The following is a 25,678-nucleotide window of genomic DNA, read 5'->3' on the forward strand; positions in this document are numbered from 1 at the left end:
GGTTGAGAATACTACAGGAGTTGTGCTATAATGACTGGACAAACTTTACTACAGTGAACACAAAAAGCATTATCGGATTAATTGATAGGACCAAATGCACTGGTCAGCAACAGCTTGGCTGCACGTTTGGCACCTCAGCAGCGCACCATACATGGTATGGGTTATTTTTGTTTTGTAAAACAAATGGGCACAATCAGGTACCATGTGGGGGCCACCTCCAGGGTGGGGGCCCAGGGAATGTGCCCCCTTTTGCCCTCTCACAAAAACGTCTCTGCATTCAAGATGGAAAATGGAAGCTGAGAGCATTGAGAGTGAATGGTACTGGCAAGTAGATAGCTGGCATTGCCCATCATGAATGGTGTAAGGGGAAATAGTCATCCCAGAAGATGAACAGAAGAATAGGTGTTTTGGTAAAAAGCAGGGTGACAAGGTAAAGGACTGTGTTTAAAAAGTCTTTGGGTAAATAATTTTGATCAATGTTGATGAGGAGTAGAGTTGAAAAAAGATGAATGAGGTGGAGAAGTTTCTCATAAAGATAAGTACATATGGTTTGTGTGGAGGAAGATGAGCCTCGGTTATGTATCTCATCTGCCGGAATATGGGTTAAGTCTTATTTGTAAGTTATTTTTTGTCCTGAATTATTTCTCAAAGTTGAGAAGTAAGGGTTCTTTTTTAATTCAATTTTTTGTTGAGTGACTTGGTAAGTATAAATGCTAGAAAAGGTAGGATTTTTGATACACGATAAATAGAGAGATATAGTGAGCGAGAGATAGAATGAGAGAAATGAATGAACATTAACTATGGGTAATATTCGAGGTCATTAGCATGGAAGCAGCCACAACTGATTTCCCTCATCTGTTTTAGATTTGCCCAATTGCACTCCTACCTGTGTCTTAATTTGATAATAAGAAAAGCCAAAGGAGATATTCAAGCCTCAATGTTGTATGATAGGCATTTAAGGTTATATGTATATCTGTTAATATAAGCAATTTCTGAAGTAGGGACTCCTATGAATAAATAAGTGTATGCATGACATAGTACTCCCAATAATTTAGTTTATTTATGGAATACACCAAATCTAACAACAGTTAATAGGAATTCTACTTTGGGAGTCCTCAAAAAGAAAATAGGAAACAACGCTGATTAAAAATGATGGCTGTTTCTGTGCCCTTCCACTGTACCACCCCTATGCCTCCCCCACAGAGAAATACACATTTAAATCTGATAATAGCTCCCTTCTTCACCAAGGTCTCTTCTTCACTACTATTTCACTTTCTACCCCATGCCAGCTATTGACAAGCCATATGTGGGCTTCTACTCTGTACTCAGCCCTCCCTTCCAGGACCTCTGTCGTGCTCAATTTATCATTGCATCTTATTAACTTCCCCTGCCCTGAGTCACCATCTCATTTACCAGCTGCTGACAAACATGCAACGTAATCTGTAATGTTGGCATTCATCTTGCTCTCCTGCTCTACTTAACTTAGCCAAGGAATCCTTTTTTAAACTATTTTCTGCTCTGTACATGGTGAAGTGTAATTACTATACCCACTTTTTCTTCTCTCTACACTCCCATCCCCCAAACATTAGCCTTTACTGGCCAGGACATGCCCCCCCCTCACCCCGCTCTATCTACTTGTCTCTCAGCCAAATAACTTTCTGTTTGTGTCTCCTTTAAACTCCCCAAAGAAGAGATACTCTTATGCTCTCCTATATCCCCAGCATGTAATTCTATCCTACACCTCCTACCTCCACTTTTCTGTTGCTACTATCTTTCTCTACCCCTGTTCCTACTCTCTATGTAATATCAGCCCCTCTTCAAATCTTTTGTCTTGGCATTCAAATCAATGAATGTCTACCTTTCCAATTCATCTCTTCCTACCTGGCTGAGAATGCCACCCTTTACCTCCACTTCATCCCTTATGATCCTAGTCTGTCACTCCTCGTACCTCATCTGATCCCTTAGCTATTTCCACTGAAATCCTAAAATTCTAGAAATAAAGAACATCACATAGCCTCAGGTTTTAAAAACTACTCTCAAGAAGCATCATCGTATCTGCAATAGAGTACAACAAAAGCACAGTGTCAACATCTCTTGCCGCTAATGCCCCACCACGTCCTCAACAGTATGAAGCTAGAGACAATGGGCCTCATTACGAGTTTGGAGGTAGCCATGCCATTAATAAGGGCATGGTTGCCTCCAAAATCGTGTCTGGGGTCCGTGAATGGGGAAATACTGGGCCATTCCGAGTATGGAGGGCCCGGTATTTCCTCCTTCAGGGAACCCTGGCCCGGTCCTTCCTGATTCCCATTCAAGCCCTCATAGGGCTCAATGGGAATGGGGAGGGAGCTAACAACGGGCCTATTACGAAGGGGCCCGTTATAAGCCCCCTGGTCCCCTCGCGCGACCCGCTATGGACATCTGGAAAAACCAGACGTCCAGAGCGGGTCTTGTGAGGGGACCTCATAATTGTGCAAAATGGGTTTAACGGTGCCGGAACCATTACCAGCGCTGTTAAACCCATTCCGCATCAGTTATAATGAGGCCCAATGTCTGTTATATGCAATGTTCTCCATGAATATTCTGTGTGTTTCCCCAGTCCTCCAGGTGGCTCAGGTTATGCTTTAATACAACTATGTAACAATTTTAGAGTATTTACTTGTGTGTTGTACATTGTTGCTGTTACATTCAAAATCCACACCTCAAAGAAATAAAATATTCAAAATATGGGTCTCATTTTAAATTCAATGTTCCTTGAATATAACAGCACATGTACGTGTTATACAGAAGTTATAAAGAGATGCACACCAAGAAAAATATTTCAAGTCTGGTACTATTCTCAAATATGCTTTGTTGTTAAGGGCTCTGTAACAAACAGGTATAGATTGCTTGAGCATATATTGTTGTTAAACCCATATTAATGATTTCCACGTACATGTTTAAGCAATAAAACCCAAGCCGCCAGGCCCAAGGTACATGTCTGAGTGCAGTGAGGGCCTTCACAATGGATCGACACCGGATGCAGTGTTATTGCTCACGGCGTCCCAATCATTCATACAAAATACTTAAGTACGATGGCCGCTGTGGAGCTGGAAGACATGTCTTTCATGTCCAGGGTGGCCTGAAATATAAAGGTGAGTGGGCTAGGGGGTGTTGTGGGGAGGGAACGGTGACTGAGGGAAGGGGAGGTTGATGGGAAGATGGTGCAGCAAGAGAGCAAATTAACAAGGGGGGGTCCTGGGAGTCCCTCTGCCAGACATTAGTCCTGGTTGCGAGAGACTTACCCAGAGTCTTTAGCTCACTATTGTTCACAGAGAAGAAATATCCCAAACATATCAGTCTTTGTCCTGCCCTGGGGCAGTCCAGCACCGAAATGCTAGGCAATTCTCCTCTGAACAAGAGTACCAACAGCATCCCCAGACACGTGTTTCGGTCTGGTTGGACCTCATCAGTAGGGAGGAGCTGTGCCTCTCTAAGAATAGTGAGCAAGGGGTCCACGTCTGGATTCCCCTAGTAACTTAGGGTGAGACCCAAATTTACTCAAATATGCAAATTAACAAGGGGGGGTCCTGGGAGTCCCTCTGCCAGACATTAGTCCTGGTTGCGAGAGACTTACCCAGAGTCTTTAGCTCACTATCGTTGACAGAGAAGAAATATCCCAAACATATCAGTCTTTGTCCTGCCCTGGGGCAGTCCAGCACCGAAATGCTAGGCAATTCTCCTCTGAACAAGAGTACCAACAGCATCCCCAGACACGTGTTTCGGTCTGGTTGGACCTCATCAGTAGGGAGGAGCTGTGCCTCTCTAAGAATAGTGAGCAAGGGGTCCACGTCTGGATTCCCCTAGTAACTTAGGGTGAGACCCAAAGTTACTCAAATATGCAAATTAACAAGGGGGGGTCCTGGGAGTCCCTCTGCCAGACATTAGTCCTGGTTGCGAGAGACTTACCCAGAGTCTTTAGCTCACTATCGTTCACAGAGAAGAAATATCCCAAACATATCAGTCTTTGTCCTGCCCTGGGGCAGTCCAGCACCGAAATGCTAGGCAATTCTCCTCTGAACAAGAGAGCAGCCATCAGTGTGCTTGGAATGCAGATTTATGGGATTCAGCACACAATTCAAGCAACCTGACTGGCTAGCTCCCCTGCCATGGGTGCTATTATTTGATATCATTTATGTCTCTAGACTATTATTATTATTATTATCATGAGATTTATTGATTGCTGACCTATCTTCATGAAACAACAGAACACTTAACAAGTCAAATTTGCTGTAGTAATATTTTTTGAGGGTAACTTATAATAGCTCAGTGTAATTTGGTTGAGATTGACCTCATGAGTATTGTTTTTCATTGTACATGTAGGCACCATGTAGGCACCAGTATGCACAAACTCCTGGGAGAATCTCTCTAACCTATATCTCGGGTTAGAGTCTCAACCCGAGTCTTTAGCTCACCATACTTTCACAGATGAGAAATGTCTACTACATATCAGTCTTTGCCCTGCAGTACTGAAATGCCAGGCAATTCACTTCTGAAAAACGACTACCAACATCAAACTTAGACACATGTTTCAGACTGGTTGGGCCTCGTCAGTGAGGTGGAATTGTGCCTCTCTAAGAACAGTGATGAAGGGTTCCATGTCTGGATTATCCTAGTAACTTAAGGTGAAAACCCAAAGCTACTTAATATGCACAAACAAGGGGGGCCCTCGGAGTGTCTCGCTACTGGCCTATATCCCGGGTTAGAATCTCAACCAGAGTCTTTAACTCACCATACTTTCTTAGAAGCGAAATCTCCACTACATATCAGTCTTTATCCTGCCTAAGGGCCATCCACCCACAAAATGCCAGGCAATTCTTTTCTGAACTAGAGTATGATCAGCAACCCCAAACATGTGTTTCGGCCTGGTTGGGCCTCATCAGTGGGGTGGAGCTGAGCCTCTCTAAGAACAGTGAGCAATGGTTGCATGTCTGGATTACCCAAGGTAATTTAGGGTGGTCCCCTTTAGTATCAGCGGGACATTTCACCATGGCGATAGCCAATGAGGGCTTCAGTACTTTAATAAGCTTGCCCATTAGAGACACATGTTGCACTGCAGTACTGTCTGCATGGAGGAAACCCCTCCTTTTCCAACATGACAACCCTGCAGGTACGGTTGTCGTCACATAGGCAGAGTCAGAATATACTGTCACTTCCTCATCTTCAAATCTCAGAAGCACGGCAATGAGACCCACTAATTCTGTAGCCTTTGCTAAACAATGTGGAGGTAAACTTGCACTTGTCACTACTTTGAATTCCCCATTCTTTTTTTAATTTCACTACTGACATCCCAGTATGCCTTTCACCAGTTGTTTGGTCAATTTTTGAAGAACCGTCAAAAAATAGAACTTCCCCCCTGCAAGAGTATTTTCTCTAACATGGGGAATATCATCATAAAACTCAGTAGGACTCATTACAGGTTTGCAGATCTGGTAGTAACGGGGCCGGTAAGATTCTGGTGCCGTTACTACTGGACTGGCAAACTATGAGTTTTGCTTGCGGGTGCTAGTGTGCCCGCCAGGTCTGACCTTGCGGGTGTACTGGCACCCGTGAGCCCAGAATGTCGGATGCGCCGGCACCATTCACGAATGGTACCGGTGCATCTGGCTTTGCCATTCCCATTGAGCCCTATGAGACTCAAATGGGAATGGGGAAGAATATATTCTGGCACCCGGGAATGGGCTATTACTGGGTCTGGCAAGGCCGCAATGGTCCGGTAATTGCCCATTCATAGGTTTCAGATAAATTCGCAAGTTTGGCGGCAGTCTGCCAGTTTTACCAGCAAGGCTATCCCCAAACTTGTAATGAGGCCCAGTATATGTTGTGCATTCACGTACATGTTCATCATTTCCTACTGGTTCTGCTATAAATGTCGCTGGATTCACTACTAACAATTTTGACTGCTGGATTCTAAATAATCACTGTATATCCAGACGCTCTTTGTGTAGTTACTGTACTTTTAGGTTTCTCCAAAATGGCAATGAGGAGTGTGAGTCAAATATTGTTATTGAACATCCCATTATAATACTGGTGGCTTTTTCAATTTTGAAAGCAGCAGCTTCTAAAGCTTGTTGGCAAGGATGATAACCTTTCATTACTGGGTCTAGAATCCCACTATAATAAGCTAGTGGTTGATGCCCATGTCCTAATGACGTCTTCTATGTGATTACTGCTGTCATTACCTCTCCATTTGAATGTGAGAATAAGTAAACCTCTTCCTTATAATCTAGTTTTCCTCAAACTGGGGTTGTGCAAATCACCCTTTTTAATTATTCAAATCCCTCAGTCATGTTGTCTTCCCATACTATTTTACTTTTGCCTATCTGTGCTTCCTCAAGTTCTTTTAAGAATGGTTGAATATATGTACTGCACTCAAAAACCCAGGCCCTGCAATAATTATATAGGCCCAAAAACTGTTGCATTTCCCTTAATGTCTCAGATTTTGAAGTCTTCATGATTGCCTCTGCTGTCTCGGGTGTCACTTTTCTCCCATCTTGAATGAGCTGTCCTATTTACTGGACATCTTCCTGACATTATTGTAGTTTTTCTTTGTCTACCTTGTATCCTTTATTTTGCTAATATTGTCTTTAGTTGTACTGAGTCTTCTCTGCACCTTTCCTCTGTCTCATTGCACACCAAAATGTCATCCACATACTGGATGATCGTACTCTCGAGTTGTACATTGCCCAAGTATTCACAGTACCCTTGAGGCAATCAAGTGTGCTTTAGGTGCTGATTTATATATGAAAATGAAGTCAAGCCTTGTGAGTCTTTATAAAGGGGAATTGAAAAGAATGCATTGTTTAAATCTATGATTCTAAAATATTTGCCTTTAGCTGAGATGTTACATAATATTGTAGCAGGGTTGGGGCCCAAAGGTAACTCTGCCTCATCAATATTGTTTAGGGAGCCTTACTTCCTGAATAAATCTCCACAAACCCTTAGTTGATTCCTTAACTGTGTACACAGCCGTGTTACATGGGAACTCTGATGGGACTAATATTCTCAGGTTTACTAAAGCAAAAATGGCCTCAAATATACATTCATCTGCTTCTCTTGACATAGGATACTGTTTTACGTGTGGCAGAATTGCACCTGGTTTAAGCTTGATCTTAACTTCACCTGCTCCATTCAATAGACCCACAGCATATACACTGTTTGTCCATAAGATGCTTGGCACTTTCTCTAAATCTTCCTGAAAAAATGACGGTTTCTTTTTTACCAATGCCATTCTCTGTGTTAATTTCAGTTGGTTGGAGTTAGCTGGGTCAGAACTTGTGACCCACTGCGCACCATCTGTTGGTGATTTTCAAGGTCAGCCTGCAGCCTGAGTCTTGGTTCGTCTGGGGACCAACTCCAGAGTTCCCCTGTGATTGAATGTTTTGGAGGGATGACAAACCTGTAGACAGTTATGGGCGCTGGATGGATTTGATAATCCAAAAGTTGGCAGTTGTGCCTTTGGTATTAAATAATCTCCTGATCACTAGCGTTGTTGGTGCATGTGCTTTTTTATTATTGTTTGTATTGTTTCTGCTTTTGACAGAAGAAACCATAGATTCTACAGAGTGGCAATAGATGCCAGTTGGTCAACCATAGTGAGTGCAAACAGCCGACGCGCGTTTCGACCTAAGTCTTCTTCAAGGCCAAGTGAGTTGGTAGGTGGGCTCCAAATAGAGCTAATTGCTGGTCCATCCAGGTCCGGATGCCAGATGGTCTGAGTAGCCTGGCCTATTGGCGGGATCGGCGAGGACAGCCGTAATGTTCGAGTCACATTCTCTGTATTATTTCTCTATTCTCAATTCTCATCCAATAAGTGATACTTATGAAAAATACTAACTCATCATCTGAATATTCATCTCTACACAAGTCTTTGTCTGTCAAATATGTCAGTCTGTATTCTTCCTTAATGGCTATCACTGTTCTCTATACCCTTAACTCATCATCTATCCCATGCAATAACACCCTTTCTTGATTTACTGCTGCTGCCTCTCGCTCCAAGGGAATGACCTGTCCCCCCTCATAATCCAATGGTATTTCTGGTCTAAACAAGAACTCATCAGGAAAAAATGTACCCCATACAAAAATATGTCTGGTGTTAAAGGAAGCCTTCATAATACTTTCTGGCCTGTGAAAGCTAATATCAATTCTCTCATGTTAATGTAATGTATCCCTGGAGTACAAACACACAACCCTTTATCACTGAAGGATATTGTCATGTTAGGTTTTGTCATCAAGTCACGTCCTAATATGTTAACAGGTGTCTGCAAAGAGTATTGTAGTGCCATGGGCATGACATGTTCACCAATGGAAAGTGGTAATACATCAATAAAAGGAACAACATTTGTGGCCTTAGAGAATCCCTGTGCATTCATGGCGATAACAGACATTGGGTATTTTCCCTCTCAATTACAGCAACTAGTTGCTCACGTGTCCACAAGGAACGAAATTGTCATGCCTCCTATCGTCACCCTGACCCTTGGTTCCTGTATGTGGGTCTGGATGGCACAGATAGTACTGAACACATCAAATCTCTCTGTGACCCTTCCTATTGTGGATATAAATTAATAATAAAATGATTTCCTCCCACTACTGTCACACTCTCTTTCCTGGGTGTGGAAGCTTGTGGCCCTCCTGTGTTTGCTTTCCATTGTGGCACCCCTTGCTTGTTGCACTGGTGTGTTCTGTGGCTGATGTGCTTGTGCTTTCTCTGTCTGTGTGGGTGCTTGTCCTTGTGGGACCTGCTGTGCTTCCTGTGTTTGTGGTGCATTTGTCTGATACTGTGTGTGATCCTGGGCATAATATTCCCATGGTTCTGTATTATACTACATAGAATAACGGGTTTGCTTTTTTGGACACATGTAACAACCTCAGAACTACTCACACTATTACACAGACCAAAACGTTCTTGGACTCAGGAAAGCCATAATACACACTGAAACCAATAGTTAGAATATAATTGGCTCTTTACAGGCCCTTTATTCACACAACTTATAGGTATGCCGATAACTATTGGAATAAATGTGTTTGGTTATACATAAACACATAGACAAGGGTAGTTACAAAGATTCTACATCACCGTTAGTGCAGTTGTAGGAGAAAACTTCATCTCAGCCATGACGACACTACCCCGTCCCAAGACAGGTAGGCAGAGAGATCACATGTACTAACGGGGTCTGGAGCGGCGTGTCCTCCCCCTCATCGAGACTTAATTATCTGGGGTTCCAATTCTCTGTCCTCTTCAGTATACCTCTCTTCTTATGGAGGACGAATCCCCAACCCTCCTAGGTTGCATGGGAGGCAATGAGCAGAAAAATCCAGGCAGTAGTGGAAAAACCCAGCTTGTCTCCTGCGCGCTCGCTCTGAGCACCCCTTATCAATGCACCTGCACAACTCTGACTCCCTACTCGGCTCATCCGTGAGCGAACAATACAACAACTATCCTTCATGGTGAGCTCCTATGTTTCATAATGTAATATTGCAGCCATTGCAGAATTCATGCCTGCCTTCTAACTGAGCTCACAGAACCATAGAGTTTCATTGTAGTTTGGAAGTGAATGTCCAAAATCGCTGCATTCCGACTCCATGTTTTAGATCATTTTCGCACACGCATTACAATAGCCCATCCCCCCTCTTGGAGCTTGTCAGTTCTGTTGCATACCTCAGCCTCTACTTCTACATGTTTGGGCTGTATGTCCTGTCTTCCCACAATTACAACATTGCTGTGGCTGTCTCCCATTAAATCCTCCTCCCCTTGAGGGTTATGAAATCTACTTTGGCCTCTAGGTACATTCCTTCTACTTCTTGGCCAAAAGTTGTACCCCGTTTGATCCATAGGGTGATCTACATTACGTTGCTGTACAGACCACATCTTCACCACTCATCATCACTGCTCGTTCTATGTCAAACTTTGACAATTTCATCTGAAACAACTTTGCTTTTTCATGCTTTCTATTTTCAGCTTTCTTTATATTTTTCTCTTGTAACAGTTGACAATGTTGTGCAATTCTGGCGATGGCTTTGCTCCCATCCCTATCCGTTTCTTCATCTGACCTTGCACTAGCTTTGGCAGTCCCTGACATAAACTACGATAAAATAACACCACTGTTTTGTCCCATGGTTCTCTCATCTTGAGACACCATCACTCTTGAATCTCTTGAATAAAGGCAACAGGATCTTTATCCTCTCCCATTGTCCTAGTCATAATCGCACCTATGTCTGATGTGTCAGGATACTGTACTCTAAGCACCCTCCATATATCTGCCCTACAATTATTAAATGGCGTTCCATCATGTGTCATGTTCTGTGCAGTTACACATGCATACCCTGCTCATGTCCAAATGTTGTCAGCTCTCTCGCCTATGATGTCAGCTCTCTCGCCTATGATGGCTGCCAGTAGGCCTTTTATGTCGTCCACTGCTAATGTAATTTCCGCTGTCATTCTCGCTGCCCCTCACTGCACACGCCCTACACTTCCGACAGACCAGATATCACACGGCCTGATCGCACCCTCCCCCCGCACCCACACCAAAAAATCATGCATCACCACCGAAACCATTAAAGGTGCACTCATCAATGCGAGATCTGTAGTCGCCCATGCCTTAGACATTGCCGACATTATTACCGTCAATGATCTCGACTTCATAGCTATTACAGAGACCTGGCTCCACCCAGCATCTGGCCCCTCTCTATCACTTACTATACCCAATGACTATACCATCTACCGTGCAGACAGACAAACAGCCAAAGGTGGTGGAGTAGCCGTTATTGCAAAAAGTTCCATCAACATTAGACACATACAAAACCAATCACTGACATCAGCGGAATTACTCACCCTCAAACTATCCACAACGCACACAAGCACTATCACCATCCACCTCATTTACAGACCGCCAGGCCCCATACTATCCTTTAATGACGACATAGCCCTTCTACTCTCTAACAATATCAAACCTAACTCTCGACTACTCATCCTAGGAGACTTTAATCTAGGTCTCAATGATGAGAAAGATGACAAAGCTCACACTATCGCCAACACTATCTCAGAATTAGGACTCACCCACCATATCGCACAACCCACACACAACAAAGGCCGCATCCTTGACTGGATAGCTGACCTCAATTGCAACACTACCATCCTCTCCAACACTCCATGCGCCTGGACCGATCACCACCTTATTACCTTCACCATCAACAAAGGCACTCAAACACCAGTGCCCTCCTCCAATGCCCCACCCACACTCACAAGAAACAACAAAAATATCACACTAGAGAAACTCCTCCCGCTACTCCAACCCATCATCGACTTCTCACCCACCATGACCAACCCTACTGAATTAGTAGATTTATACAACACAACTATCCTTAAGGCCATAAACACCATAGCACCACTCAAGCTTCGTAAAGCCAAACCACGAGCACACCTCAATTCCTGGTTCACCCCCAAACTAAAAACACTCCGCAAAGCCAAAAGACAAGCTGAATTAGCATGGAAACAGTCACCATCCACTATTAATAAGACATCCTACGCACTGGCATCGAACATCTATAAATCAGCCATCATCCAGTCTAAAAAAAACATGTACAATGAAAGAATCAGCAACGCCAAATCTAATACCAAAGAGCTCTTCAATATCCTGAGAGAACTCGAATCACCCTCCCCCATTCCAGACACTTGCAACAAAGACATCCACTGGTGCACGAACATCTAGGAAGCACTCCTAGGCAAAATTGCCACGCTACAAGCCAAAATCCTGACAAAGAAAGAAAGCCTCACCCTCTCAGATAACACCACCCCCTCTACACACACCCACACCACCCCCCAAAATGATGACAATAACCTCTTTGAGTTTTCCACCATAACCATTAAAGAGGTTGAAGAAATAATCTACTCTCTTAAACCGTCCAAATGCCAAGGCGACACTTGCCCAGCCCCTATCATTAAAGATGCAGCCAAACAACTTGCTCCCTTCATCACATCCCTCATCAACGCATCTTTCACCTCCAACATAGTGCCCAACAACCTCAAGGACTCCTGGGTTCTTCCTTTACTTAAGAAGCCCACCCTTGACCCTAATGTCCCCACCAACTACAGACCCATAACGACTGTACCCTTCCTACTAAAAATCCTCGACAGAGCTGCCTATCTCCAGATACAGAACCACCTTGAGAAAAATAACTTACTAGGACTCAGACAATCAGGATTCCGCCCCAAACACGGCACTGAGACCGCCCTGATTGACCTTAAGACACAGATGGACAACATTAAAGACAATGGTAAACTAGCCCTCCTTCTCCTCCTTGACTTATCGGCCGCCTTCGACCTGGTCAACCACGACATCCTCTGCAAACATCTATCCTCAGCAGCCAAATTTTCAGATAACGCCAACGCATGGATCCATTCCTTCCTTAACAACAGATCCATGAGAGTCTTCGCACCCACAGCCTCTGCCATCCCAGCCCCAGTCACTTGCGGTGTCCCCCAGGGCTCCTGCGTCTCCCCCACTCTATACAATGTATTCACGAAACCCCTCTTTGACATACTGGACCGCTTGGGTGTCATCTACACCAACTACGCAGATGACACCCAAATACTGATCCCTTTAACAGGCGACTACTCCACCGACCTCACTGCTCTCAACAACATTTATTCCATTATCCAAGAATGGATGGCCAAGCATGGCCTATGCCTTAATGACGACAAGACCGAGCTTCTTCTCCTAGGTTCCCAACCCAGACTTAATAAACTCGACAAACTCTATCAAGCATTCACTATAGACGGCAATAACATCATCGTCTCTAACAGCGTCAAAACCCTAGGAATCTACCTCGACTCCTCCCTCACACTGACAAGACAGATCAATTCCATCTCATCAGCCACTGCTTACACTTGTAAACTCATCAATGCCAGCAGACCTTACCTCTCACCATCCAACTCCATCACCTTAGCCAGAGCGCTAGTCCTTTCCAAAGTTGACTACTGCAATGCGCTATACTTGGGAACCAGTCAGAAAAACATCAACAAACTACAAGTCATACAAAACAACGCCTTGCGAGCAGCCCTGAACATACCCAAACATGAACACATCTCGGACGCCAGACGCACCTGCCATTGGCTATCCATACCACAAAGAATTGAACATAAAACCATCTCACTCACACACAAATGCCTAGCTAACCAAGCACCCAGATACCTATCCGACAACCTCAAGCACCACACCCCTGCGCGCCCTACCAGATCAGCTCAAACACACTGCTTAAATATCCCAAGATTTAAGCTCCAAAAAGCAGGTGGCTCCAGCTTCCCCGTGCTTGCCTCCAAACTTTGGAATTCACTTCCACTCGAGCTGAGATCAGAACCGTCCTTTCACAGATTTAGACACAACACCAAAACTTGGCTTCTATCCAAAGAAACTGCCTAGCCCTACCTCACTAGCATGCACCAAGACTGTAAATTTGTAAATATGTAATCGATTTGTACATTTCTGCTGCATTATTCTTGTTGTATTCATTGTTCTTGTTGTATTCATCGCAAGCGCCTGGATGCCCTAGGGCCAGGCGGCGCTATACAAATAATAAACTAAACTAAACTAAACTAACTCATAAATCCATTTTCCTGCACCCACAAACAGGGTACATTACATTTCAGATTGTTCTTGTTCATTTGTGGCTATGGAATATATTGTGGTCATCGTCCTCTTTCTCTAATAACGGGAATTGTGGAAACCCTGGTCCAAACTCACATCCCCTACACTTCATGTCTTCCAGATGGGGATAGTTTTGCCTGTTCTTCTTAGCCTGTTTACATAAGGTGGGGACATATCCCCTGCACTGTGTGACCGTGCTGGTGGTCTTTCAGAATGTGATGTTGGCTCTGGTCATTTATCTTTAGGGTCTTCAAAATCTGACCATTTCGCCCCTCTCTCTATGATCGGGTCTATTAAAAAAACGTCATGTGCCTTCTCTTCGTGCTTTCTCCTTCCCTCCTTTTCTTTGTCTGACAGATGAAGTTTCTACCCCAACCTGCATGACTGTCATGTCTTTCCTTATCCTCAAGATCTAGTCTTCTTAGGGACAGCATTCTATGCTTGTCCATCAATGTGTTATCTACCGTATTTTCTGTCTCCTTTGGTGGGGATCCTGTGATGCTCCCCATAGCCTCGTAGCCACCTTTCTCTCTCCTCTGTCTACATAGATCTCCAATCCCCCCATAAACCTTCTGCCTCATGCTCATCGGCCTATGCCTGTATTCTTAGTATCCCCTGCAGCTTCCTTCGGGGCTGTTGTGATCCTCACTCTTCTTTCCATCGCTCTTGTGCTTGAATGAGTACCATGCTCCTGTTAAGAATACAATCTACTTTGTCATCTTGTTGTCCCCTACTCCTTCTCATTTCTTCTGGCCTTTTCCTCATCTCTCTGTTATTTTCTTCCTCTTGCCTTCTTTACAAACTATGTTCTTTCAATGTTTGGGCTTCTGTTTCTTCTTGTTCCTTCTCTTTTATTCTCTCGTTCTCTTTCTTCTGTTCCTCATACCTTCTCCACTCTAAGTTTCAAATGGCAGTTTAAAATGGTGTTTTGTATCTATCTTCAAAGAACATGTCCAAATTCTGAGACCATTTGGTGTCAATATTAGAAGTTACCAAAGAAAATCGTGGGATTTAACAGGTATTTCATGTTTAGATTTTGAGGTACATTTGAATTCTGTTCCTTAAAAAATGCATGCAACTATGTGTTTACAGCTTCCTTTATCATTTCATACTAAAGGCGTCACATTTGTAAAAAATAATTAAAATTCCGAAAGGAAATGGAAGATTTCATTTTGCGCAATATGTTGCTTAGGGGCCCAGCATGTCAGTATGTACTGCACTGCTCCGCTGGTGTGAAATCGGATAAGAATGTCGTGCCCAAACGCTTTCTCCTGCCAAGAATCAGATTACAACAGCTCTGCTCTGCTTGCACCATGCACAGAAAAAATCAGCTCTTATTTCTAATACGAGATGTATGCCTTAAGGGGAAATATATATTTAAAGGCATGTACTATTCAAAGACCTGCTACTGTTCATTGGCCTCCTTTCTCTGAAGAACTATTCTAAAATATATATTTGTTTTAAATAATGTTTCTAATGCAGGGAGATTATGCCTTCATCTTGCTATTTCTGGTGTGCACTGTTTACCATTTTCTAAACTGAGCCATGCTCAACCTTGGGATCTAATTTAATTACAGATATCCTGATATATTTTATTTTAAACATACTTTATGAACTTGATCTGTTAGGTGTCACAATGCCCCAGCGTACACTCAAGCAGCTCAGAAGACTGCCTTTACATCTGTGGCCTCCTCCTGACATGAATTCCAAATACCTATTTCGTTTATTTTTATTTCACAAAATAAACTGAATTTCCAGCTTTTATCTTGACAATCACGCTTTTTGCAGATATATATCAACGTGTTTTATAGATATATCCTGAGTTTAAATGTTATGGAATCTATTTTATAGACAGAATTGTCATGAGATTCTATTTAAATTGGGTTCTGGGAGGCTCTGCTTTGCAGGATATCTGATAATTGGTTCCATTATAAAGGACTGTCATGGCAGATTTTCCAAGTACAAAACAAACTGCTTAAAACCAGGTTTTCTGCAAAAACTGCAAACGACCGCTCCGGCAGCACAAAATCCCACTTCTAATTGTATATAGTCAATCCAATTATACCTCCTATCATACAAACGCCAAACCTGACACTGGGCATTTTCATAAGAACAATGCTACGCAGCCAGCAAGCTTTTCAGCCATGGTTTTCTGCATAATAACACTCATAATTCCTTTTGAACACAAATATGAATTACCATCTGTGTTCTCAAACTGACTTCCCTCGCCCTCATCTATTTTAGAAGCATTTGTTCTTTCATTATTACGTTTATGAATGGTACCATTTTATATGTCATAAAATACGTACACAGTGCGGACGTGTGCGGCATCGTCTATTTATTGTGAGCTCGTGTGTGCCCCTGAAAACTCGTACTCTCACAATTAAAACACAATAATGTGTAATTACAAGCTCCCCCTGGAAGAATAGAAACACCCACACTCTAAAGATGGATTCAGTTGTGAATTGTCATATAAAACGGATCACATATGTCAGTATAGCAATAAGGTAACGATGCTAAACATTGATGGTCGGTGGTTACGTTGTTGGTGCGTTCATGCTGAAATCAAATATCGGGATAAACCGGATGTGAAGTCATCTAGACGGCTTTAACTAGTGATACGGGACACTTGTGGAAGACATTCTGCAAAGGTCGGATCCGTGCAAGTGGCAGAGCCAAGCCACACCCTGCCATTAACAAGCAACCCCATTCACATGATACTGAAGCTTTTCTTTAGAAATATATTGTGTTTGCTTTTTTTTTTATGAGGGAAAACCTGTTTTCCGGAAATAGATGGTGTTGTAAGTTGAAAGAGGTTACAGGCTATTCGGTTATTAGATGGCCACAACGGGAACACTCATTACAAGATTCATTACTGGGATACCGTGATGATGGAAGCGATGGATGACATTTCGACTTAGTGGGTACCAATGTTGTGAAGGACTGTGGGGATGAAATGGCGGGTGCCCTGTAAAGGACAGTCATTAGGAGGGATACTGGGCTGTGCATATTCAGGGAGTTCACCTTAATGGGTATGAAGAAGGCGATCCTGTAAAGGAGGGTGTTCATTTCTGGGGTCGGAGTTGGATATAGAAAATGGGGACGCAGCAGAGAGACATTAAACCATGTTCAGTGTTTACAGTATTTATAGGTGAATACATATACTGGATTTCAACATGACTGGGTGACAGTGGCTAGGAAGCATTAGAGCAGGATGAAGTCACATAAAGTAACGATTTGATACTAAGCCCCACACCTGGGTTGGTAAAAAAAGGCAGCTCTTAAGTGCAATATTGCAACTGGCAATGTTACAATGCCCTACACATCTGGTTGTCGGAGTTCCAGTTGTGGGAAGCCAGGAGAGGGGAAATTCCAAAAGCACAAGGCAGCACAAGGTGACTGGGGAAAATTAGGTTGAGGAGAGCAAGTTCATTTAGGAGGGTTCATTGGGAGTTTCAAAACACAGATTCAGTCAATTCGGCATCAGGACACTATGGCTGAGTTTAAACCAAAAAAAAAAGAATTGAATAGGATGTAATTGTACATTGATAGCGCTAACACATGCAGGTGGTGCGGAGAGTAGGACAATAATCATGAGAGGTATAGATTGTATGGATAGCATCAACACATTGTTGTGAGGAGCAAAGGAATAGAATGGGAGCCCCATGAGGAGTATGGCAACGTAATTCTGCTTGCTAGGAACCAAGGTGGCGATAATGTGAATGCAAAGTGAGATTGGGACAGACGTTACAAATTCTCCCCTACCATTGGTGGAAGGAGTAATACGCCAGGTGGGAGGAAACAGGAAATGAGCAGTTGAGCATTCGCTAATATAGTGCCATCCTCTGATGGATAGCCTGCACAGAGGGTACATCTCGGAGGTGAAGAATGGAAAAGACAACTAGGTTTGGGTATCTTGAGCAAATACATGATAGATAGGGTTAGCCAAGGAGAAGACTTTTCCAAAAGAGAAGGACTAACCCGTCATGGAGACGGACAATCAAAGGGAGGCAAAATGCAGTTGTTGGCATAGGAATGGAAGGGGGCATGGAATGTTTCATTTTTGGATGTTAAAGAAAACCTTTTGGGATGGTAAAGAAAAACAGCTGGAGGCAAATTGGTACTTAGGGAGGACAATTTCAAGATATCTATCAATCATTGCTGTCTTGGTGGAGTATCTGCACCATAACTCAGATGTGGCCTTCACTTAGTCAATGAATCAGCCAGTGGCTGCACAGTCACGCATTTCAGAGACGATAGGAAGGGGATACAGGTTGATTGTTGGCTGTGTTGTTCGGGTCAGCAGTGTTGTTGTTCAAAATGGGTATAATGGCGACGATTTAGAACCAATTTAGAAAGATACCAAAGTAGTGTGACAACTTGTAGAGAGAATAGGGGTAGGAGGAGGTCAGAGGTGACAGGGCCATGGTTGTTTGTGGCAAAAAGCGGTCAGCAGGAGCACATGAAGGGTCGAGATCCAAAATGATATGTGCCACATCATGAGAGGTCTGGGTTGGTAATTGAACTGTACAAAGAGATTGAATGTTGGATGGTGGAAAATAAAAGGAAGGAGGATGAGAGAGAGGAGTGCAGAGAGGATATCCTGTATCTCACAGAGTTTTTCGAAGTAGCTGAGAGTTAGGGGGAGAAAGTGCAGAGCCATGGTTTAGGCATTCATGTACTTGATAGCCATGGACAACCTGAGAGGATGTGTGTTGAAATTACTGTAGCCCAGGAATAGTACAGAGAAGAGCAATATTTTCTACAAATTGTGCAGCACCCAACACTACTACTTGGGCAGCAGTGGTGCAGTTCTAAAGGCAAAAAGGCCCCTGAAAAGAATGATATACCTCCTTTCTTCATCTCATAAGGTAGCATAGGTCTAGGTTAGGCTATGCTCTCTGGGAATATGTGAAGCAGCACTGAAGCATCCAAACATCAACAGCATTGTGGTATCAAAATACGCTTTTAGGTATTTTACTTACACTAAATAATCCCACCCAAGTAAAGGTAATACACAGATCAATGCAGAGATAGATATATATGCTGCTTTGTATTGGCGTCTAGTACATTCAAACATTACCTTAGTCTTTTTTAGTGTTTCAACAGCATCACACCAGTCTCCTTGGTGATTTTTTAATGGCGAATGTTGTGATTCAATAATCAGAGTAGCTCAACTGGTTTACGTACATGGGTGTGTATCACTGCTCAAAGAAAGGCTTTACAATGACCAGTTGTAGGATTCAGTTTTCCCAGTTTTGTGCAGCTCAATCGCTTTGACTGGTGGCTCTAAGACAAAAAGGCAGATAATTTGGTAAGATGGTTTGATGCGGCGAGTCAGTCTCGAACATATGGCATCAGTAGTGAGCTGCTTTCACTTCACAAATCAACTGGATTTGCTGGGCGGTTGAAGGAGGCAAAGTGTAGCTCGAAGCTCTGGTGATGCCCCAGCAGCTTTAACATAGTTTGATGGGAGCTTGATCAGAACAATGTGGCCTTTATCAGGAATTACTGCTTTCTGAAAACCAGCATTGGCAAAGGAAGCACCATTAGGCTTGCAGCACCCAGTTGGTTCTTTCACCAGGCTTCTTGAAGGAAACAATGCCCTACCCTCCTCTTCCTAGTGGAGGGACGTTTCTCATTGGTTCTTGCAGTGTCCTCTGGCAGAAGCTACCTAGTACCTCCCGTCTTCAAGATGTGCTTCCTGCCGTCACCCAACTTGTCTCCCAGAAGTCAGGGAGCCAAGGAGAGAGATGCCATTCGACCTGAAAATCTTGTATTTGGCAATGCAAGGGTCTTGAAGCTGCTGTAGCTCCAATAATAGTTCCATCTTGACCATTCTTCTTAAATATGGTTCACAAAATGGAGAGTTTAACCCCCATGTATAGTCAAATCTGGCAACAGAGTGGGTGCCTTGTCACTAATTCTTAACCATTATGTTCCAAGAGTCCCGGGCCCAAAAGGCTGCAGCACCAGGTCCATCATGCCTTACAATGGAGAGCCACAAACATGGCTTTCACCCCCCTATCAAGGGTAAGATTTGTGCTATGAAGGGAGCTGTTTCCAGTCACCTGCAAGAGAAATTAAGTGCGAAAAATACAAGTACCAGAATCCTTAGAGACACTATAGTTAATTAAATTGCTACACCTGAAAAGGAAATTAAGACACGCCCGAAAAGGTAAAGAAACACAGCCTCCCTGAAGATTGATGGAGTCATGAAAACGTGCGTTTGGAGGAGACGTCACTGGGGGAAAACTTGACTGGCAACAGAGTTCGCGCCTTGTCACTAATTCTTAACCATTGTATTGAACTTTGTTCTGCAGTTTGACTGCAGTGCATGAGACCACATTCCCGATTGATATTTCTTAAATTAACGGATGGCAAGATAGGTGTATGTTAATGAAGGTATTTTTTATTCTTTTTATTTAGTGGATATTTGCAAGGCTACAGGACAAAAAAGGGGGAATGGGAACAAGGGTGAAAGATAACAATAGCAATCCGAAATTCCTTCTGAAATTCAGATTGTGTAAGTGCAGTAACAAGAAGTGCGAGGGAAAGGGGAAGTGCTAGTAGGGTGAAAAGGGAAGTGCTAGGGTGGGAAGGGAAGTGAAGGGTAAAGAGATTGTGCAAGAAAGAGGGGAGGTTAGGGGGGGAAAGGGCTACAGGGGTTAGGCAAGTGCTGAGGCCAGGAGGGCAAATGCCAGGGAATTGCATGGGGCGCAAGGGGTGAGGGTCTACATGCTAAGTGCGATGAGGGGGGGTAGAGTGGGTGGGGTGGGCCAGGTGCCCTGCAGATCTCCGGGGGAACCAGGCAGCCAGTCAATGCGGCAGACCGGGGAGTTAGTAGATGAGGGGGAGTGGGACGGAAGAAGAGAAAAGGCAGGTCTTGAGGAGCTTCTGGAACATAAGGAGATCTGGCTCAAGCTTGATAGGGGCAGGGAGACCATTCCAGAGGGAGGCTCCTGCGGAGCAATGAGATCTACCCCCAACACTATGCTTGATCTGCAGAGAATTGGAGCTAGAAGACCAAAGGGCTCTAGCAGGGAGGTATTTAGGAAGACAGAGTTGGATGAACTGGGGTCCCAGTCCCCAGCAATGCGGTCCCTGGGCATTAGGCCAAAGATATGTCTTGCAGTCCTCTTCTGGATTAGTTGTAGGGACGAAGGGAGAGTGAAGGAAGATTGAGGAAGAGGCTGTTGCAGTAGTCCATGCTAGAGAGGACCAGTCTACTGGCAACCCAGTAACATTGTTTCCGCCGCCTGACTTCCAGATGCCACTGGGATACTACGGCAGGTGGTGGAAATGGTGGAAACTGTAAATCCCCATTGCTAACGTTGCCAGTGCTTCCGTGTCAACTAAGCGGGAGGGGCCAGCAAATCCGGCAAGTCAGGCATGCCAGGGGATCTTTGGTCACTACCAGCCTCGTTGTAGAATGGCAGTCTGGAAAGGGTGCTGGTACGTTGCTACTGGCACACTTATTTCTGGACTGCCATACTCAGAATGAAGGCCATTGAGTTTCTGGTGGAAGTTGAAGAAAGGGAGAATGCATATGAGGAGGTGCAGCTGATAGTGAGTGTTCTGGGCAAGGTCTGTGATGTGAAGAGAGAAGGAGAGAGATGAGTCAAAGATGACACCAAGTTTTTTTGCCTCACAAGAGGCTGAGGGTAGCAGACCAATAGAGGGTGGACAGAGGGTAGTAGGGAAGGAGGGAGCTGGGGCCCCAATGAGAAGGATCTCAGTCTTACTGGCATTAAGGCAGAGCTCAGTGGCAGCACACCATGGCTGAGTAGCACTCAGACAGTCAGGGATGAGAGAGGAGGGAGAGGAGGCAGTAGAGGAAAGTTTGAAGGAGAGCTGCATGTCATCTGCATAACACTGGTAGTGAGGAGAGAAGGAGGAGATGAAGGTGGCTAGACGGGAAAGGTAGATGTTGAAGAGCCACAGCAAGAGAATCCAGCCTTGTGGGATGCTGCAGGTTGATGGTGTGATAGGTGAGAGAAAAGGGCCCATTTGAACCTGGGAAGGTTGATCCGAGAAGAATGAGGTCAACCTGTCCAGTGCCAGGCCCCATGATGCTAAGGGTGTCACAGAGATAATTTGTCAGGGTGGCATGATTGCCCATGTGGAAGGCAGAGAATATATCCAGAAGGATAAGAATGTATGGCGAGTTAGAATCAAGATTTGAGAGCACGTCTTCACAGGTGTTCTGTGGAGCAGTTTCCATGCCTCTGGTTGCTCTGAAACCAGACTTGTAGTCATGAAGAGAACCAACAGACTCAGTATGTTGGATCAGTTGGGAGATGACCAGCTTCTCCAGGAGTTTACCCAGGAAGGGGGTAATGGAGATAGGAAGTATTTAGCCAGGCAGGAGGGGTCTGCAGAGGGCTTTTTGAGGAGAGGATTCACAAGGGAGTGCTTGAGGGGTAGGGGGAAGGGGACAGTGGCAAAGGAGTGATTATAGAAATTATCCAAAGGCTGGCAATATTGTCCTTGATGGTTCTAAAGGAGCAGGGAAGCACCTGTTTGGAGGAGACTTTCATAGAGAGGACTTGTCTAGAGACCTCATTCAGTGCTATGGGAAAAATGAGAGTAGGAGGGAAGCGGAAAAGGGGCAAAGGGAGGCATGAGAGCTTGGGAGGGAGGAGTGAGGGGATTAGAGGAAAGTGAGAACAGGATGTCCTGAGTTTTGCTTAAGAAGTGAGAGACCAGTGAAGTACAGATGGTCAGGTGTGGCAGGGGAGAACTGGAGACTGCAGAAGGATTGCAGATTTTAAACAGTTTGCTGAAGTTGTTGGTGGCCCCAGAGATGCAGACTTGGATATGGGCCCTCTTCTTCGAGAGGATGGAGAGTCTGTATTGCCTTTGAAGCAGGTGGCAAGCCAGTCTATCAGAGGATGTGCTGGATGCCAGCCACTTCCACTCAGCAACTCTGTACTTGCTTTTCAGAGAGGTTAGATCGGATAGGTTGGAGTCATACTAGGTGTGGAACTTAGAGGCAGGCTTCATGTGGATCCTCATGACAGGATGTTGGTGATAGAGAGGTCAGTGTGGGAGTCCATGGCAGGGGTGGGAGGGAGAATGAAAGTGATGGCAAAATCAGCAACTGACACTCGCATCAACTGTCAGATGATGGAGAAGGAGACTAGCAGTGAAGACAAAGGCTTAGCTGGGGTACCTAAGGTGAGAGGACAGGAGAGCATGGGCAGACCAGGAGAGAGGTGAACTGAGACGGTTAGAGATGGGGATGTTTGCTGAGATAAGAGAATCCAATGTATGTCCGGCTGAGGGCGTCAGACAAGAGAAATGAATGTGAAGGAGAGAAAGCCACAGAGGCTGCGGAAGAGTACAGTGGATGAATCAAGAGAGTCAAGGTGGATATTGAAGTTTCCGAGGAGGAGAAGCTTGGAGGAGGAGGCAAGAAGCAAAGAGGTGAGATCAGATCACTCTTTCCACTAGGCTGAGCGGGTGAGTGCAACACTGAAAAGATCTTTCATTGTTACCCTCCAGGGCTCTGATATTACTGTGTGTGCTGAAATTGTTATATTCCTGCCCGTGTCACCTGTTCTCCCGCTCCCCCTTGCCCATTGTTCTCCCCTCCCGACCCCCTCCCATCCCGGCCACACCCCCCCTGATTGGCTCTCTGGGGCTGTGTGTCCGTTTGGTTCAGCAGCGCCGCTCGCCATTCCACCAGGCTGAGTGGGTGAGTACAGCGCTGAAAAGATCTTCCATTGTTACCCTCCGGGGCTCTGATATTACTGCGCTGAAATTGTTTTATTCCTGCCCGTGTCGCCTGTTCTCCCGCAACCCCGCTCCCCCTTCCCCGTTGTTCTCCCCTCCCCATTCGCCTCCCATCCCACCCACACACCCCCTGATTGGCTCTCTGGGGCCGTGTGTCTGTTTGGTTCAGCAGCGCCACTTGCCACGCTCGCCATTCCACCAGGCTGAGCGGGTGAGTACAGAGCTGAAAAAATCTTCAATTGTTATCCTCTGAGGCTATGATATTACTGCGGGTGCTGAAATTGTTTTATTCCTGCCCGTGTTGCCTGTTCTCCCGCTCCCCCTTCCCCATTGTTCTCCGCTCCTCGCCCACCTCGCACCCCGCCAAAACCCCCCCTGATTGGCTCTCTGGGGCCGTGTGTCTGTTTGGTTCAGCAGCACCGCTCGCCACGCTCGCCATTCCACCAGGCTGAGCGGGTGAGTGCAGTGCTGAAAAGATCTTCCATTGTTGCCCTCCTGGGCTCTGATATTACTGTGTGTTCCTGAAATTGTTTTATTCCTGCCCGTGTCGCCTGTTCTCCTGCTCCCCCTTCCCCGTTGTTCTCCCCTCCCCACCCATCTCCCATCCCACCCACACCCCCTTGATTGGCTCTGTGGGGCCGTGTGTCTGTTTGGTTCAGCAGCGCCGCTCGCCATGCTCGCCATTCCACCAGGCTGAGCAGGTGGGTGCAGCGCTGAAAAGATCTTCCATTGTTACCCTCCAGGGCTCTGATATTACTGCGTTTAATGAAATTGTTTTATTCCTGCTGTGTTGCCTGTTCTCCTGCTCCCCCTTCCCCATTGTTCTCCCCTCCCCACCTGCCTCCCATCCCGCCCACACCCCCCCGATTGGCTCTCTGGGGCCGTGTGTCTGTTTGGTTCAGTAGCGCCGCTCGCCACGCTCACCATTCCACCAGGCTGAGCGGCTGAGTACAGCGCTGAAAATATCTTCCATTGTTACCCTCTGCGGCTCTGATATTACTGTGTGTGCTGAAATTGTTTTATTCCTGCCTGTGTCGCCTGTTTTCCCACTCCCCTTTCCCCGTTGTTCTCCCCTCCCCGCCCACCTCGCATCCCACCAAAACCCACCCTGATTGGCTCTCTGGGGCCGTGTGTCTGTTTGGTTCAGCAGCAACACTCGCCACACTTGCCATTCCAGCAGGCTGAGCGGGTGAGTGCAGCGCTTGAAAGATCTTCCATTGTTGCCCTCCTGAGCTCTGATATTACTGCGTGTGCCTGAAATTGTTTTATTCCTGTCCGTGTCCCCTCTTCTCCCGCTCCCCCTTTCCCTTTGTTCTCCTCCTGAGCTCTCCTCCCGAGTGCTGTTGTCCTGTCCCATAACTCTACTCACTTGCCTCTTGCTGTCTTGACTGTCTACCCTAGGGCTCTCCCTCTCCCCTCCCCCCACCCCTCCCACTTACTCTATGGTGCTCTCCTTCTGTCCTATCTTTTCAAACTGCTTCTCTATTGACTATCCTGCTCTCCTCACTAAGTCTGGTAGGAAAATGTTTAAAAAGGACATCCTGGTCTCCAACCCAGGCCTCCCTATTGCTGACACCTACACCAGTGCCACCTCCAAGGAAGCTCTCACGACATCTCTTTGTCGTTCCTTCACCAGACCTATGGACCGCTCATATGGTCTCTGTGCCCACTTGTTTCTCTTCTTCTCCCATTAATGGTGGCACCCGCTGGGACGCCTTCCTGGCCTTCTTCCATTCCTCTAAGTTCATCATTATTATCTACTCTAATGGGACCGTATTGGTCCAAGGCCCCCAGGCCAACCTTCATCTCTTTGATAGACGCTTCCTGTGCCTCATCTACTTCCTTTCTTCTGCTGCTGTCCCCGCCCGCCTTTCCCCAACTACCTCACCTCCCCCTTCTGCCTCCTCCTTGGCTACTTTTCCTCCTCCTTCCCTCTCTGCCCCCTCTGGGGCTCCCGCTATCCCTCCGAAGGGCATACCTATGATCTGTACCCCTCCCCGGAAGTCCTTCAAGGATGGCAACCATCTCCATTTTGCCACTCTTAAATCTTGCTTTGCTGTCAAACACGCCTCTGATATCTGCCGCCTTCTGGAAGAACTTGACCTTGATGTCCTCGGTCTCACCGAGACATGGTTCAGGACCGGCTCTGTCACTAGCTTCAACACTCTCCTCCCTGACGGCTACAAGATCCTCTCCGTGCCCAGGTCCAACCGCTCTGGTGGTGATGTAGCCCTGATCTTCCTGGAGTGGATTCCTGC

Source organism: Ambystoma mexicanum, chromosome 6q (genome assembly GCF_040938575.1).
Source record: "Ambystoma mexicanum isolate Mex_15411 chromosome 6q, UKY_AmexF1_1, whole genome shotgun sequence".
Classification (NCBI taxonomy): Eukaryota; Metazoa; Chordata; class Amphibia; order Caudata; family Ambystomatidae; genus Ambystoma; species Ambystoma mexicanum.